This window comes from Pithys albifrons, chromosome 26, assembly GCF_047495875.1.
Source record: "Pithys albifrons albifrons isolate INPA30051 chromosome 26, PitAlb_v1, whole genome shotgun sequence".
Classification (NCBI taxonomy): domain Eukaryota; kingdom Metazoa; phylum Chordata; class Aves; order Passeriformes; family Thamnophilidae; genus Pithys; species Pithys albifrons.
Genome location: NC_092483.1, coordinates 3,489,191 through 3,507,509, shown reverse-complemented (window position 1 = coordinate 3,507,509; position 18,319 = coordinate 3,489,191).

Genomic DNA, 18,319 nt, shown 5'->3' with positions numbered 1-18,319 from the left:
CGCACCCACAGGTGGGGAATGTCCCCAGCACAAACTGGGAGAAATTAATAAATTTAAATCCTCCAAAGTTTCCACGGGACGGATTTTTTGGGATCGATATCCTTTTCTTTCCCTGCTTCTCACTTCTGCCTAGTGCCATTATCGGCATTTCTACTGGTGTGGTAAGTGGCTCAGCTTTTAAATCGGTTTCAGAACCACCATTTCTCCTTTGATTTTAACGCTCTATCACCATCAGAAATAAATCTGCATATCTGGCCTCTTTCCACTTCTGATCTTTATGCAAGCACGACGATAACTGGAGCACTAAACTGCTCCTCAGAGATCTGGCCAATCTGTATCATTTTTCTTAGCATAACCTGGCCAAACCTCCGTGCTTAAATCTATAAGTTCTTGTCTCGTTTAGCTCCCTTTCAGAACCGACCAGATCATACCAATTTCTTAAGATATGTCCCAGAGGTGTATCCTTAGGGACCTCACTGCATAGGGAGTACAAGAGACCCATTTTCTGAGCAAACTACTGTTATTAAGGGAGAACAGATGTCTTTTCCCCTTCTCTTCTGACTCCGTAGAACTATTTAATAGTTCTCAGGGCGGGCAACGCCCCTTTGCAAATGGAGTGGATTAGTTGGGCCAATGTTAGTTCTGGAGCTCTGCCAGAACTCCTGGGCGAGACAATTTGTACAGCTGCTGCTTTTTACCAATTACAAGCGAGTTCAGAGATATAAGAAGAATGCAGATACAGGAAAAGCAATTAGGGGAAAAGAAATTCAGTGACCCAGGTCTTTTCGCTCGTATTACAATCGGAAGGTTTGCCCAACCCAAACCCCCTTCCTCTGCCACTCACAAGGCTTATGTATTTGCCCAGGTTTTTCAATAGCTAGCTATGCAAACATATCTTACCTCCTATAAACGGTCTGTCAGAGCCGCAGGGGCGTTGCCTCCCGGTCGAGATGGAAAGGGAACCTCCTGAGTTTTTGCCGGCAAGTGGGGGGTCCTCCTTTCGATGGTAACATCTCGAGCAAGAGCCTGTCGCCCACAGGCGTCTCCCGTGTGCTGTCTGGGGTGCCAAATACTGATGCCTCCAGACCCCGTATCCCTATGAACAGAGACAGACTGAAGACAAGTTAATGGAGAAAGATATAGGGTTTTATTATTAGAAGCTTCCATGTTCAAACCCAGGGGGCTTTACCCCCAGGGTCAGGAAGTTTCAGGGGTTTTATACCCCTTATTAACATCCAATCAGTACTCTCATTTCTCTTTAAGGCCCACCCAAAAGGTCTGTCAATCTACCCCCTTCTTCATTGGAGGGGGCAGTTAGGCCTTCTCCTGTTGTTTCTCTCCTGTTATCTTGCAGGTGTCTGTTCAAAAACAGCTTGGCCTTGACAAGGCCTGAAAGCAGCTCCCAACTCATGAGAAAGGCACTTAATATGCACACTTAAAATCAGAGTAACTCAGCAGAGACAATATGATTCTAAAACCTTCTAAAATTACATTAAATTCTTAGGCATCAAGGGGACGCATATGTATTACCTTGGTCTCCGAATGGTCTTGTTTAAACTTTTCTAATTCCCCAGAGGGGTACAGGGATTTGCTAATATCTACCGATTTGGGGTATTTTAAATTGATGTCCTGTAATTCGAAATTTTTCATTTCTAGTATCCTTTTATTTATCTCCCTTTCCCTCCGAACTGCTTCACCTCAACAGTTAATTATAAGCGTTCCTTTTCTAATTGCTTTTGTAATGCCTTTATCGACTCTTTAAAAGATTCCAACACCTCACCGGTAGATTTCTGAATAGCCAATTCTTCCCTCCGCACTGTTCTGAGGACAACACCCAAAACACCACATAGGAAAAGCAATCCTGAACCAAGGACAAACACCAAGAGAGAATAATCTCCATATAACACAACCTGGGACATCATCTTTTGACTGTCCTGCAGGCGGCGGGGGTGAGGAAGAGAACCCACCCAAGTTCCCAAAGTCACCAGTCTATTTTATACCCTCAGCATGCCCTCTGCACATCCCTCCGAGACAGGCGGTTGTTTTCCATGAAGCAGTGTCGCCAGCCGGGCTGTGAACCCCCATATTCGCCGGAGGGCAGGGCAATGGCTCTTCTTGACTCTTCAGGGCTCAAGCACTGGAGGAAGGGATGGGCCCAACTGCCCATCAGGGGTATAATGCAAAAGTCCAAAGCCTGCAAAGTCTCTTAGAATGCGTAAATCATTAACCTTTTTGGTCTCTGACACGTGATTTCAGCATTGGGGTCCCAGTCTCCGCTCAAGTCTCACTGCCGCCTGCAGTATAGTGACTGGCCCGCCCGGGCTGCAGCAGCGACCCAGGAGAGAGAGTTATCCTTCTTATATCCATTTTCTGATTAAAGTTCCCTTTCTTAAATTTGATAAAGGGTGACGTGATTATTGTGGAGGAATCCCCTCCCCCGTTTGTGGGTAAACATTTTGGTTCTTCCCCTCAAAACTAAGACATATTTTCACGCCCAACGTGTGAGGCTTGTGAACAAAGGATAACTGTTCTTGTGCCACCATGTGTGTATTGAGTTTAGGGTCCATTAGGACCATCCTCTGTAATATATTGCCTTTTTGTTGGTACAAATTCATGCCAAAAGGAGCGGCAGGTTTAAGTCTTATCAACAAATCGATGAGTAAAACTCAAATAGCTGCAATTATTATTGAGTTCTTACTTTGGTTTTATGGTGCTATGAATTCAATGCCTGTGGGTGTCATTTGGATGGTGTTCTCAAGTCTGTATTCCTGCCCTAACCTAAGTTCTTACCTCTGGGGATTTAGTGATAATAATAGTACTGACCCTTGGGAAGGAACAAAGGGGACTGTTTTCTCCCAACCTTTTATCCACTCCCCCTTCAGGTCTGCTACAACGGCTTTTGGGATGTTTACATTCTCTCTAGATGTCAGAGATAGTTTGCTCATTATGGTTTCTATTCAAGTTTGTATCATGATGGCATACCTCATGTTTGAAGGTAGGGCCAGGGTTTTTTGAGAATGCATTCAGAAGTCCAGCCCAGTGCAGGGGGGAAAGGAAGAGAGTCAAACCCCCGATGGCATAGTGAGGGGGAAAAAGGAAGAGAGTAAAACCCCTGACATCACAGTGATGCAGGTTGAGGCTAAACCAGGAGGACAGTCCAAGCCTATGGAAGTTGCCCCTATCCAGAAAAGGAAATATAAGACCAAATCAGTCCGTCCAGCGGATGATGAGGGGGCTACTGCACCTTCACAGCAAGCAGACCCAGAGCCAGAGATCATCACTGAGTCATTGTCATTTGATAACCAACGTGGTTTGCGGAAAGACATTGCTCGACACCTGGGCGAGCCCATCCTGACTTGGTTGATCCGAGTTTGGGACCTTATGGGTGAAACCTTACAACTGGATGGTGCTGAAGCCAGGTTTTTGGGGGTTCTGGCCCAGGATGCAGGTATTGAACAGGTGTTCGTGAGGGAATCAAAGCCCCTTTCACTCTGGGCACGACTTCTAATGAGTGTAAGAGAAAAGTTTGCTTATAGAGAAATCCTGCAGGAACATCACATTAGGAAGACTTGGAAGACCATGGAAGAAGGAATTCTACATCTGAGGGAGATGGCAATGATGGAAGTGCTTTTTGGCAGGGGTGGGCAAACCAATAATGACCCTGACAAGGTCAGATGCACACCACAGATGTGGTGGAACCTTTCACACACGGGGCCAGCTGAATACACCAATTTCCTGGCATCCATGTATAGGGAAGAGAACCAAGAAACAGTGGGCGCTGTAGCAAATAATCTCCAGATATATGAAGGCATGACCCCCAGCCCACTGCAGGCCCATGTTTCTGCTGTAGAGACATTGGTTCCAGAGGTAAAGAATGAGCAGAGGAAATTAAGAGAGGAGATTAGGGAAAGTCTCCAAGTGGCACCAGTGTGAATGAGAACCTCTGAAGTCAGAGCCAGATGCCCCCCAACCAGAGGAAGTGGACAGACCTCACGAACTGAGATGTGGTACTTCCTGGCCAAACATGGAGAAGACATGGGAGGGTGGGATGGGAAACCCACCCGTGCCCTTGCAGCCCAAGTACAAGAAGGTCACTGAGAGTAAGCGCAGTCCCAATTTCCCATGGCCAAGAATCTCACCCACTGGAGGGCACCTCCCACATGTACTCATCGAGAAAAGGTTCCGACTGCTATGACCAAGACCAGTGTTAGGGGGGCCCTGCCTCTAGCCAGATAGAGGCATGAGACAACCGTGTCTATTGGACTGTGTGGATTCGATGGCCTGGCACATCAGACCCACAAAGGTATAAGGCTTTGGTTGATACCAGTGCTCAATGCACATTAATGCCATCAGGACATGTGGGCTGAGAAACTATTTCTATCTCTGGGGTGACAGGGGCATCTCAAGAGTTGACTGTGCTAGAAGCTGAAGTGAGCTTGACAGGGAGAGATTGGCAGAAAGACCCCATTGTGACTGGTCCAGCCGCCCCATGTATCCTGGGCATTGACTCTCTCAGGAATGGTTATTTTAAGGACCCAAAGGGACATAGATGGGCTTTTGGAATAGCCACTAGAGAGACAGAAGAGACTGAACAATTGAACTCATTGCCAGGTCTCTCAGAGAGTCCTTCTGCTGTTGGACTGTTGAAAGTTGAGGAACAGCAGGTGCCAATTGCCACCACAACAGTGCACCGTCAGCAATACCAAACGAACCGCGATGCTGTGATTCCCATCCATAAGATGATCCATGAACTGGAGACCCAAGGGGTGGTCAGCAAAACCCACTCACCCTTCAACAGCCCCATCTGGCCTGTGCGTAAGTCTGATGGAGAATGGAGATTGACTGTGGACTATCGTGGCTTGAATGAAGTTACCCCACCACCGAGTGCCGCTGTGCCAGATATGCTGGAGCTCCAGTATGAGCTGGAGTCCAAGGCAGCAAAGTGGTATGCCACTATTGACATTGCTAATGTGTTCTTCTCCATTCCTCTGGCACCAGAGTGCAGGCCACAGTTCGCTTTTACATGGAGGGGCATGCAGTACACCTGGAACCGACTACCCCAGGGGTGGAAACACAGTCCCACCATCTGTCATGGACTGATCCAGACTGCACTGGAGAAGGGTGAGGCTCCAGAACACCTGCAATACATCGATGACATCATTGTGTGGGGGGACACAGCTGAAGAGGTTTTTCAGAAAGGAAAGAAAATCATCCAGATCCTTCTGGGAGCTGGCTTTGCCATCAAAGGGAGTAAGGTTACGGGACCAGCCCGAGAGATCCAGTTCCTGGGAGGGAAGTGGCAGGATGGGCACCGTCAGATTCCAACAGAAGTCATCAATAAGATCACAGCAATGTCTCCACCTACCAGCAAAAAGGAAACACAAGCCTTCCTGGGTGCCATAGGGTTCTGGAGGATGCATATCCCAGCATACAGTCAGATCGTAAGCCCCCTCTACTTGGTAACCCGTAAGAAGAATGATTTCCACTGGGGCCCTAAAAAGCAGCAAGCCTTTGACCAGATCAAGCAGGAGACTGCTCATGCTGTAGCCCTTGGGCCAGTCAGGACAGGACCAGACGTACAGAACATGCTCTACTCTGCTGCCGGGAATAATGGCCTGTCCTGGAGCCTTTGGCAGAAGGTGCCTGGTGAGACTCGAGGCTGACAACTTGGATTCTGGAGCCGAGGCTACAGAGGATCCGAAGCCAACTATACCCCCACAGAGAAAGAGATCCTAGCCGCCTATGAAGGAGTTCAAGCCGCCTCGGAGGTGATTGGCATGGAAGCACAGCTCTTTCTGGCACCTCGACTACCAGTGCTGAAGTGGATGTTGGCAGGACAGGCTGCCTCTACACATCACGCCACTGATGCTACCTGGAGCAAGTGGATTGCCCTGAGTACGCAACGCGCCTGTATGGGAAAACCAAATCGCCCTGGGATCCTGGAAATCATCATGAACTGGCCTGAAGGTGAAAATTTTGGTCTAGCAGATGAAGAGGAAGAGCAGGTGACACGTGCGGAAGAAGCTCCACCATGCAATCAATTGCCAAAAGAGGAAATACGCTACGCCCTTTTCACTGATGGCTTCTGTCGCATAGTAGGGACTAATCGCAAATGGAAAGCAGCTGGATGGAGTCCCACCCGACAAGTGGCAGAAGCTACTCAAGGAGAAGGTGGGTCGAGTCAGTTTGCAGAGCTCAAAGCCGTGCAGTTGGCCCTGGACATTGCTGAACGAGATAAATGGCCAAAGCTTTACCTCTACACTGACTCATGGATGGTGGCCAATGCTCTCTTGGGGATGGTTAGACCGATGGAAGAAAACCAATTGGAAACGCAGAGGGAAACCCATCTGGGCTGCCGATATATGGCAAGATATTGCCACCCGAGTAGAGAAGCTGATTGTGAGAGTCCGCCACGTGGATGCACACGTGCCCAAAAATCAGGCCAATGAGGAACATCTCAACAACCAACAGGCAAACCGAGCTGCACAAGTGAAACTATCACAGATAGATCTGGACTGGCAGCACAAGGGAGAGCTGTTCCTGGCTCGATGGGCCCATGATGCCTCGGGCCATCAGGGCAGAGATGCCACTTATAAATGGGCACGAGACCGAGGGGTGGATTTAACCATGGACATTATCTCTCAGGTTATCCATGACTGCGAGACATGTGCTGCCATTAAGCAGGCTAAGAGAGCGAAGCCCCTGTGGTATGGTGGACGCTGGGATAAGTATAAGTACGGGGAGGCCTGGCAGGTTGACTACATCACACTGCCACAGATCCGCCAAGGCAAGCGCTATATTCTCACCATGGTGGAAGCAACCACAGGGTGGCTGGAGACACACCCAGTGCCTCACACCCCTGCCTGGAACACCATCCTAGGCCTGGAAAAACAAGTATTGTGGCGACATGGCACCCCAGAGCGAATTGAGTCAGATAATGGAACTCATTTCAAGAACAGCTTAGTTGCTACCTGGGCGAGAGAGCACGGCATTGAGTGGGTGTATCATATCCCCTACCATGCACCAGCTGCCGGGAAAGTTTAACAGTGTAATGGACTGTTAAAAACCACTTTGAAGGCATTGGGTGGAGGGACTTTCAAACACTGGGATCAACACTTAGCAAAGGCTACATGGCTAGTCAACACTAGAGGCTCTGTCAATCGAGCCGGTCCTGCCCAATCAGAACCCCTTCACACTGTAGATGGAGACAAAGTCCCTGTAATACACCTGAGAGGTATGCTAGGGAAAACAGTCTGGATCAACCCTGCCTCAGGCAAAGGCAAACCCATTCGTGGGGTTGTCTTTGCTCAAGGATCTGGTTCCACCTGGTGGGTGATGCAGGAAGATGGAGAGACACGATGTGTACCTCAAGGGGAACTTATCTCTGGGTAAACTACTCATATTACTGTATCTGTAAACATTTAAATATTTGAAAAGTTTAAATTTGATGTAGAGTATTTGCATGGAAGAGAATTTAGGGGTGGATAATGTTGTAGTTTGGAATTATGTAAAATCTCTCCCCTGCCACTAACTACCCATGCCATTAGTTAACAAAGGAAGTAGTTAACTGCTACCGTTTTCTTTTTGATGGCTTGGGTGGGGTCAGGTTGTCTCTTTTGGTTTTGGGGACATTTTTTCCATTCTTAGCTCGGCGGAACAGAGGAGCGGGTTGTGTGGATGCGCTGGGGTAGAGGGGAAGCCGTTTTCTCGCTGCTCCTCGCTGCTCCTCGCTGCTGTTGCTGCTGGCTGCTGCTTCAGGGTGAGCCGCTTCTTTTTCTCCTTGCCACGGCTGTTCTCCTGTTTCCTGCATCTGGGGTCCCAGCCTCTGCTCCAGTCTCACCGCCACCTGCAGCATCTCGGCCTGCCCGCCCCGACTGGGGCAGTAACCTGGGAGAGAGAAGTTTGCAGCTGCTTTCCAGGACATGCGGCAGTTCCCCACTTCCAGTTTTCTTTCTTCATTTGGGACAAGAGACACAGAGAGAGAGACAGAATTCAACTGGGAACTCACCCTGCAGCCAGCCGGGTTGTGACACAGATACTGCTCGTAAGTATAACTTTTCTCCCGGAGGAAACTTGCCGGTGTGGGGGTTGTTGTTGTGGGGGTTGTTGTTTTTTTTTCTTGTGGTGTTGGGGGAAGCAGTTTGGTCTGGTCCGTTTACAGTTATATCTATACCTACATATATATATACCAGTTAAGAACAGTTATCCTTCTTGTATCCATTGTCTGATTAAAGTTCCTTTTTTAAAATTTGATAAAGAGTGGTGTGATTATTGTGGAGGAAACCCCGTCCTCCGCTTGTGGGTAAACATTTTGGGTTTTGCCCCTCAAACCGAGACAACACCACAAAAAGAACTGCTAATAGAAAGTTTTGTATTCCATTAGCAGTAGGTATTTATTTCTGCCCAGGGAAGCGAGGCAGCTAACACCACACAAACTCACTTCCAAGCACAAGTGCAAATGTTAATTTATACACCTGAATCTAAGTGATTACAACATCTCATACATTATTCATGTGATTACAATATCTCATTGCATATTGATGATAGGCAGAGTCTGGGCGATGTCTTCTTGTGGCATCAATTTTGGGTAGGGGTTTTTGTTCTTCATCCCCACTTTCAGGGGTCTCAGTAGGTCTTCCTCAGACTGACCTAACTTATTCCTTTTCATAAGTGACCCAGCCAAACTCTGTGCAAAAAATCTTGGCTTGGTACCATTTTGCCCTATTCATATGTCTACTGCTACCTGATTTATAGCTTCTAGTTCATAGTACAGCGAACTTAGTGAATGGCCCAGATCCGGGTATAAAGAACACAGCATGCTTAGTGATAAGGGTTGAGCAAACAGGTTTTTGGATTTTTAGGGAGTCTTCTGGAAAATCAGGCCTTGCTCCTTCTCAGTCCCCCATTTTGTTTTGAGATTCACAAATTCTTTCGTTACATTTCAGTTCTATTGGATTCTGATACGAATGTACCATTGCCAATATCACTTGTATCCTTTTGACTATAGTGGTCAATTTGTACCATAGCCACATGTTGAACAGTGCCAGCAAGAGCATTGCTGCTGGTGTGACTATGATTGGATGTATTAGGAAGTTAAAGACTTCTGTGGCGGTGGGCGAATAGCCCACAAAAATGTCCCACCAGTGGTGGACTCCCACTTTTTCAACTTTGGTTAGAATTTCTTTAACGTTTTCAGTATCATGTTTAACTTGCCATAGCATGCGTTGAGTTGTTCTGTTTACTTCCTGGACCAATTTTTCTATATCTGGGTGTTTGAGCATCACTTTAAAGAGATCAATGTCTATACCTATTTGCAATTTAGATACATCATGGTACAAAACATAATCAGCTTCAATCAGTTGTCGGGTAGTTACAGGAACAATATAATCAAAATCACAACCTATGATTCGAGTAAAATTACACACACACAAATTTGTACCGTTTGCTACTTCGTGACAATTATCAATGGTAATGTTAACACAAAGGGTCCTAACACATACACATCCATTGCCTACATAATATACTTGTGATTGCGTCTTAGCATAGGGAAGCATTTCAAAGGTGCATTCAGTCTCTTCAGTATCTAAGCATAGATCTTAATTTTCTACTACAGTATTTTAAAGTAAAAAATGTCGATATTTTTTGAGCTCCCGAGGGTTTGGGCGTGAGAGTCAAAGACATGTCCTTCATAGAAGTATCGTCAGTGCTCTGATTTATTGTTTATATTACACACACACATATCGCATACTTTCTGAGTCCAGGAATAGTACAGGAATATAATTGGTTAATGGCTAGGGTGTGCTTGCTTTACCACACAACTTGATTGGTACTTTTCTCAAAGCTATGCCCTTCTGTATCAATGTGTTTACCTGCTTCTCCTAATGGCTGCCGCATTCTTTCTATTGTTTACTGCTCTTCTTGAAGCAGGCTTAAAGATGCAGGGGCCCTGTTTCCCTTTCCATGGGCTGGGTTGTGCACATAAACTTCTAAGTTCAAATTTTTCCCAACAGTTGCCCTTTTTTCTTTTAGCACAACCCAGGCTTGGTTAATTGTCTTTAACACTGGCCGTTTTATATAACTTAAGGCACAGCTAAGCACAAGCAAGCAGATTAAAATAGTAGTTAAACACACAACACCTTGCTTAAATAACTTTTGTAGCTACTTGGTAATACACAATGACTTAAACCAATTACTGAAGGGAGAAGTTGAAACTGTTAATTGCTAAAAACTTTATTGCAGTTGTTTCAGACTTTCATGTATAGATTGGGAATGACTAGATAGGTTTACACAACACTTTTTTTTAAAAGTTTTTGCATTTATGGCTTTGAGCTAACAGCAGGAAGTCTATGGCTGCTTCATTTTGCAAAATTGCATGTTTGATGCTATTCACATGAGTGGTCAATTTTGAAAGGATTTTTGGCATTACGTTTAGTTCTTTTGCTGTTTAACAAGCTAATTGTTGAATTAACTTTAAAGATTTTAAGGTGGCTTTTATTAAACATGTCTTAAACGGGTCTTTGGGTGTTGCTACAGAGAGACAAAAAGAATTTTCTTTAGTTTTGTTAGCAATCAAAGCAATAGAACTAAAATAAGTATAGTGTTTTGAAAACTGAATAACTAATTATTAAATCTTAGCCTTTTTAACTAAAAATCAAAAGCAGATGATGTTATTATTAGCTTTTTCATATAGTCTTTTAGCTATCTTAAATTTGCACGAAAAGACACTGAATGATTTGACAAATTCATGTAGCACATCTATCAAATTCTTCAGAACTAAGGCCTTGAGCTAAAAGCTGTGCTGAAAGCAAAGAAAATCAAAAGCAACTCTAATTTGCAATAATGCATACCTAATACTTATCTAAATCAGTGGTAAGACAGGCATTTAAATTCTTCAGGTAGTTTTTTTGGTTTTTAAAGATGCATTCATCAGTCAATACAAACATTAAAGAATACACACACACACACACACACACACACAGTCATTTTGACAATTTTCTCTTTTTGTAATTGTGCGATAAAACATAGCAACAATAGCTTTCTGCAGGGCCCTTTCAGAAGACCAGTTGCACTTGGTGGTAACTACAGCACAATTGTCACAATTACCAAAAATCTCCAATTTAGTTTTCACCATAGATAAAAACTTTTTAGTTATAATCCATCTATAGTCCATTTTGAAGCAATTTGTTTAGCTATTTTTATTTATCATTCACTCTATTATTCACTCTGTCATTCACTTTTACTGTCACTTCTTTCCCCCTTTTTATTTTTAGAACCAGTAACTTAAATGCTGCTCTATTTGCAATGTAGCAAGCTTAACTTTAAATAGGAAAAGTACTAGTTAATAATACAGTTAAAGCTATAAATGTAACTTTATTTTAATGATGTAAACTTTTACTAAATTACTATTACTTTGCTAACTTAATTAACACTTTAACTTTTAACTTATTTTGCTTAACATTTTAGCTTTTTAACAAATTAAAAATATTATTTTATTAGCTTAACAAATTAATTCTTTTAATAAAAGAAAAAACATTATTCTATTTGCTTAACATTATTATCTATAACAAATGAAAAAATATTTTTGCCGGCATTGTCATTCATGCATCGAGAAAAACTTAAAAACCTTAACAGAAAGATAATAATATTACACAACATTATTACTATAAACTGGTTATGTTGCATTGAGTTTTACATTCATAAAAACAGATTTCACCACTTTTAAGTCTTGCAATTCTAGTGGTATTTATGGTAAATATGCATTCTTGTATTTAAAAGAACATATCTTAACCAATTTAATGCTTTATAATTAAAACCATTATTTGTTTTAATTCACTTTTGCACTCTAAAAAGAGCTTGTTTTGAAAATGCTTAAAACTAACAGATGGAAACACATCAAGCACCATCAGGTGTTATGAATTTTGAATTTGAGGGATCAAATTTAAAGCTTTAATTAGTCACTCTCTAAGGCAGTTATATGCCTCCCTGACATCCGATCCCGTCAGATCTCGGAAGCTAAGCAGGGTCAGCCCCGGAGTAGTACTTGGATGGGAGACCTCCTGGGAAATGCCGGGTGCTGTAGGTTCTAGTCCTGAGGACTTCACTGGCACTGGCCAAGCTTGCTCGGCCGTGACAGATGAACCTCAGGACTTAAACGGTGGGGCCAGTTCTGCGCACGCTGAGCCTCACCTAAAATCCACTGCGCAGGCTGGAAGGGCACACCCACGTGGGGACAGCCCTTCCCAAATCTTCGTTCTCGAAGCCGAGCCACACACACAATTAGTCACTCTAAAGTTCTGTCATTTGATCTTGATTCAGTCGGAGGAACCTTGTTGCTTTTATGCTTTAACCTGTAGAGACAAAATAGAAACTTTTTCCTAGATTAATAAATGCTTACAACACTTTATAACCATTTAATAAACGCTGAATTAACAAGGGAACCAGTTTAACAGATTTTTCTTAGGCTTTTGTGTTGCTGTCTGAATTGCTGGAGAAAGATGCTGCATTTTGTTTTGCATGTTGTATTGCAGAACTGTGATCGCAGGGCGTTAAGTGCTTGTGTCCCGTTGTCCTAAAGGCAAACTCTGCCGATGTGTGTTAAGGTTTGTTTAGGCTGCTTGTTGTCTGGTTAACTGACAGGCTTTCAGTTCGTCAGGGGTATGCTGGAACTACACTTCCCAAGGTTCTTTGCGTGAATACTACATTTCCCATAAGCCGTTGGAAGGAGCTGATGACGTAATGCAAAGCTTTGCCTGTCCAACTACAAAACCCACAATGCTTTGCGAGACTTGCGCGTGACAGAAAGCTCGGTGATGCATATGAGGGAGCTCACCTCCCTCCCCATTGGAGGGGAGGCTGGTCCCTCCCATCTCGGAGTAGGAAGCGCCATTTTCAAATTACTCAGGAAAAATTCTCTCGCATCAGAAAGCTGGAATAGAACTGGAAAAAAGGTTTTGCAGCCTCCACAGATGAAAACGAAGCAAAACAGAGTTAAGAGAGCAGTTTTGGGCAACTTATGGCTTTTTGCGGGCTGAAGAGAACGTGTGGAGCTCGGAGACGATACAGAACAAAGCCCACGCGGTGCGATTGGGGCTATACTGTCCTTTGCAAGTACAAATTCGTGTCCCATTTCCCGTTTTTTGCTGTCTTTCTTTCTTGCGCCGACTCTGGGATTGTGTGCAATGCAGCGAGGGGCGGCGGGAGGGGAAAAGCGGCGATCCCAAGGCAGCGAGAAAAAAAACCCAGCAGCAGGCAGGAGCGGCGTGGGGCGGTCGGGCAGCAGTCCCCAAAAGCGGCGAGAGCTGGAGCCGCAGCGGTGGTGGCCAGGGCTGAGGGGGTAAAGAGGCGGCAGCAGCTTCCCACAGAGACCGGAGCCGGACCCGCAACGCCAGTTCCGGGCCGGCGAGAACTAGCGGCAGGAGCGAGGGGAAAGCAGGTGGTTGTGCGCGACTTCTAAAGGTGTCCCCCCCAGGGTGGCTGCAGCCGGGGGCTGCGGCGGCGGGAACAGGAGCCGATCGCGGCTAGCGCGGAAACCCGCGGCAGTCCTTTCGGTTTTTACGTTCCACCATGCGTCCCTTGCAAGTTTCCTCTTATTTCTGAGTTAATACCAGAGGTTTTTTCTCATGGCTTCCCACATAAACAACGTGGGCGGGCTTTGGAAAAAGCCTTGCTCTTTTGCCCATAGAACAAGCTTTTTAAAGAATTTTTCGCTGATTGCCTCATTTCGCTTAGCTAGTATACCCAGCAAAAGCCATATTGCAGCAGCCATCTCGGCACCCATTTTTTCAATAAGCCAAGATGTTTGATAGGAGGGGGAGAGTGACTCCCACTTTTGCTTACCACAGACTTTTCACCTCACTCTGCTGGTAGCCCCTCCTATCCCGCCTCTCCAGCTTCCACGACCGGCATAGCCGCCGATCACAGCTCCCCCGTCGTCTCCGATATCGACCTGTGTGGATAATTTATCGCCACTTCTTTGCCCGCGAACTCCACCAATTAAAGTAAAAAATGTCGATATTTTTTGAGCTCCCGAGGATTTGGGCGCGAGAGTCAAAGACGTGTCCTTCGTAGAAGTATCGTCAGTGCTCTGATTTATTGTTTATATTACACACACACATATCGCATACTTTCTGAGTCCTGGAATAGTACAGGAATATAATTGGTTAATGGCTAGGGTGTGCTTGCTTTACCACACAACTTGATTGGTACTTTTTCTCAAAACTATGCCCTTCTGTATCAATGTGTTTACCTGCTTCTCCTAACGGCTGCCACATTCTTTCTATTGTTTACTGCTCTTCTTGAAGCAGGCTTAAAGATGCAGGGGCCCTGTTTCCCTTTCCATGGGCTGGGTTGTGCACATAAACTTCTAAGTTCAAATTTTTCCCAACACCTAAAGTTTCTGCAAAATTGGCACTTAAAACAACGTTAGTGGAGAAAGATAGACAGGTACCGTTTATAAGAAGCTTCTAGGTGCACACCATGGAACATGCACACATGTGATCAAGGATGTTACAGTTTTTATAATCTTCCAGCTATTAGCATATACAATATCTATTGCCAACACAGGGTACCAATTCCCCTGTTGCCCCACTCATAGAGGTCCCTAGAACTGCCCCTCTGGAGAAGCTCCAAGGGCCCAGGGCCCTCCTTTGTTTTGTCTTCAAACTATCTTACAGATGGGTTCTTCAAAACAGCATGTCCTTGGCATAGCTTAAGAGAAAGTGCCCATTGATCTCTAATATGTGAGCAATCCAGGAAGATTCATGTAACCTGTATAATTCTAAAAATCTACAAAATATACACTAAAATCCTTAGGCATCACTCCTCTAGTCCTAGAAGGAGATATGATTTCCTGTCTTCCTTCCCTGTCACTGTCACTATCCCCGAGGGGGGCTGTAGGGACAGTGTTTCCTTGATTTCCTTGTTCCAGAAGTTGGGGATACAGGGGACCTGCAGCTGGCCCTGGATCAGATTGCAGATTTTGAGGATAAGGAGGGGGAAGGTGCTGGACAACATCCCTTTTGTTAATACCCTTTCTCGGCTTTCCCTTACTTCCCTCCCTGAGCGTCCTTCCATATTTACTCCCTGAAGTTCCCATTGCACTCATCTATGAGATGTCAGTGACCCTTTCCTAGGCCCTCTTCAAGGACTGTTTCAGTCCATTACTCATCTGTCTTCTGGACAGCCTGTGTACCAAATAAGTTGTCTGGTTCTGGACTCATTCAAAGGAACCTGATCACTAAAACTTGGTGAAGTACGCCATCAGCTCTATTTGCCGTCTGCCACCCCTGGAAGGTGGAAGGATCCTGGACAAGCCTTCAGATTGTGCGGAAAATTCTCGTCACCAGAGGTTAGTGTCCACAAAGGAGACAGAGGAGTTCTGCAAGAGAAACTTTATTCATGAACAAAAGGAGAGCTCACTATGAATACCTAGTGAAGATCTCTCAAATAACTGGAGCATGCAGCCTCCTTTTATCCAAATTTTTCTCAGCCATATAATGCCATCTTCCTGTCCTCATTGGCTAAAGTACTTTGAAGTTACAGACTTCCCAAAAAATGCCTATTACATACAGTCGGTTCTTTCTCACTGTTCTTAAACAACTATTTCCTTTTCCTCACTATTCTTCTACAAGTTAATATTGAATCTTTTAGTCAAAACAGCTATTTTATTCTTAAACAGCTTTTCCTTTTCTCACTATTCTTCTACAAGTTAATATTGAACAGCTATTTTTATTCTTTACCCACAAATAGCTATTTTGTTATCTAAAAACCATTATTTCCTTTCTCACCAATAACCATCTTTTATTGGGGTAAGAGTAGATTTGCAGTGGTCAGAGGGGGCAGAGACAACTCAGGCTGCAGTTAGATCAGAAGGCTCACCGAAGACAAAGGGCTTTATTTTTAGTTACAGCTTCACTTTTATCTACTCTTGTATATAACATGCCAACACACTATTGGTTAGCTAGCTCACCTAACATACATGGAAAGATTCTACTGGTTACAAGGTATCACACATTCTACAGGTGGTTCTCTGGTCCTTAAGGATGTACTCCAAACTGCTTTCCTTCAAGGATACACTCTGAACTGCTCTCTATCAATCTCTTCATCAATTACCTCTGTCGCAGGTTTGGCCTAGCTGTTGCCAACCCTGGACTGGCCCCCCTTCTCCCCCCAGAACCTTCCCAGCAAAGGAAAGGGAAAAAAAACTGAAAAGAAACGCACTCTAAAGAAACTGAACTGAATAAAAAGAATAAATTATATTTACTAACATTTACAAACCACACTGTATACACAACACATAGGATCCCACCTCCCAGGGGAGAGGGGAAGGGAGAAAAGGGGATTGATTAGCTGGGAAATAGGGAAGACACCAACCCAACCCAAAGAAACCGAATAAATCAAAAGAAACACAATTAAAAACCTCAAGGAAGGGGAACAAGAATGAAACAATCTCACCCAGGACAGGAGAAACACCAGGCACCGGAGGGACCAGGCTTCAACCACCTCCCTCCAGCTCCTCAGCCAAGGAAGGAAAACCGGAAAACAAAAAAAACCACTCCCCCACTGCTACGTGGAAGACACGTGTGGAATACTTGTAACTTCCTTAGATACAATGGTTACTGAGGAAGCCATGGGTCAAACCATTACATTCTCCACCCCTTATTCCACACTGGTCTTTCCACGCAATCTTCGTATTATTGCATTTGCTTATATCCCACACACACATATATATATATGTCCATATGCAGTCCTTCAAGGCAGATGTCTTGTCATCAAGGATCAACACCAGCATCAGTTCAGCTTTAGTCCATTGCCTTTTGGTTAGAGTCACAGTTCCAAGTTGAGGCCTAGTCCACAGGGCTGCCTTATCGTTGGACATCATGGGATACCAGTACCGGCTTTGTTTGGGTTTTTCTCATCTCGTGTCTGGTTTCCTGCAAAACACAACTCAAAGCACAACATTAGTTCTTCCCCAAGGCTAGATTGCCTTGGGGCACACACTGGATCTCACCATCTTTCCTCATTACCCACCAGGTGTTTCCGGACCCTTGGGCAAAAACAATCCCACGAATGGGTTTGTCTTGGCCCGAGGGAGGGGTAATCCAGACAGATTTCCCTAACATGCCTCTCAAGTGAATCGCTGGAACTTTGTCTCCATCTACCGTGTGGAGGGATTCTGCTTGGGCAGGACCAGCTCGATTGACAGAGCCTCTGGTGTTAACCAACCAGGTGGCCTTGGCTAAATGCTTATCCCAGTTCTTGAAGGTTCCTCCACCTAGTGCCTTCAGAGTTGTTTTTAACAGTCCATTGCACCTTTCAACCTTTCCAGCAGCAGGTGCATGATATGGAATGTGATATACCCATTCAATACCATGCTCCCGTGCCCAAGTGGCCACCAGATTGTTCTTGAAATGAGTCCCATTATCTGACTCAATGCGATCTGGAGTGCCATGCCTCCACAGGACCTGTTTCTCAAGGCCCAAGATAGTATTCCGGGCTGTTGCATGTGGTACTGAATATGTCTCCAACCATCCAGTGGTCGCTTCAACCATGGTAAGCACATAGCGCTTACCTTGGCTAGTCTGTGGCAATGTGATGTAGTCCACCTGCCAGGCCTCTCCGTATTTATACTTGTCCCAGCGTCCACCATACCAAAGGGGCTTCAATCTTTTTGCCTGCTTAATGGCTGCACAGGTTTCACAATCGCGGATAACCTGGGAAATAGTGTCCATGGTTAAATCCACCCCTCGGTCTCGTGCCCATTTATAGGTTGCATCCCGGCCTTGATGGCCTGAAGCATCATGGGCCCATTGAGCTAGGAACAATTCTCCCTTTTGCTGCCAATCGAGGTCTACTTGTGACACCTCAATCTGTGCAGCTCGGTCTGCCTGTCTGTTATTATCTTGTTCCTCATTAGCTCGACCTTTGGGCACATGGGCATCTACATGGCGGACTCTCACGTTCAATTTCTTTACTCTGGCAGTAATGTCTTGCCACAGATCTGCAGCCCAGATGGGCTTCCCTCTACGCCTCCAATTCATCTTCTCCCACCGGTCTAGCCATCCCCAGAGAGCATTTGTTATCATCCATGAGTCGGTGTACAAGTAAAGCCTTGGCCATCCTTCTCTTTCTGCAATGTCTAGGGCCAATTGGACAGCTTTGAGTTCTGCGAACTGACTCGATTCGCCTTTCCCCTCAGTGGCTTCTGCCACCCGTTGGGTGGGATTCCACACAGCTGCTCTCCACTTCCGGCTCCTCCCTACGATACGGCAAGAACCATCAGTGAAAAGTGCGTAGCGCGTCTCTTCATCTGGCAGCTGAT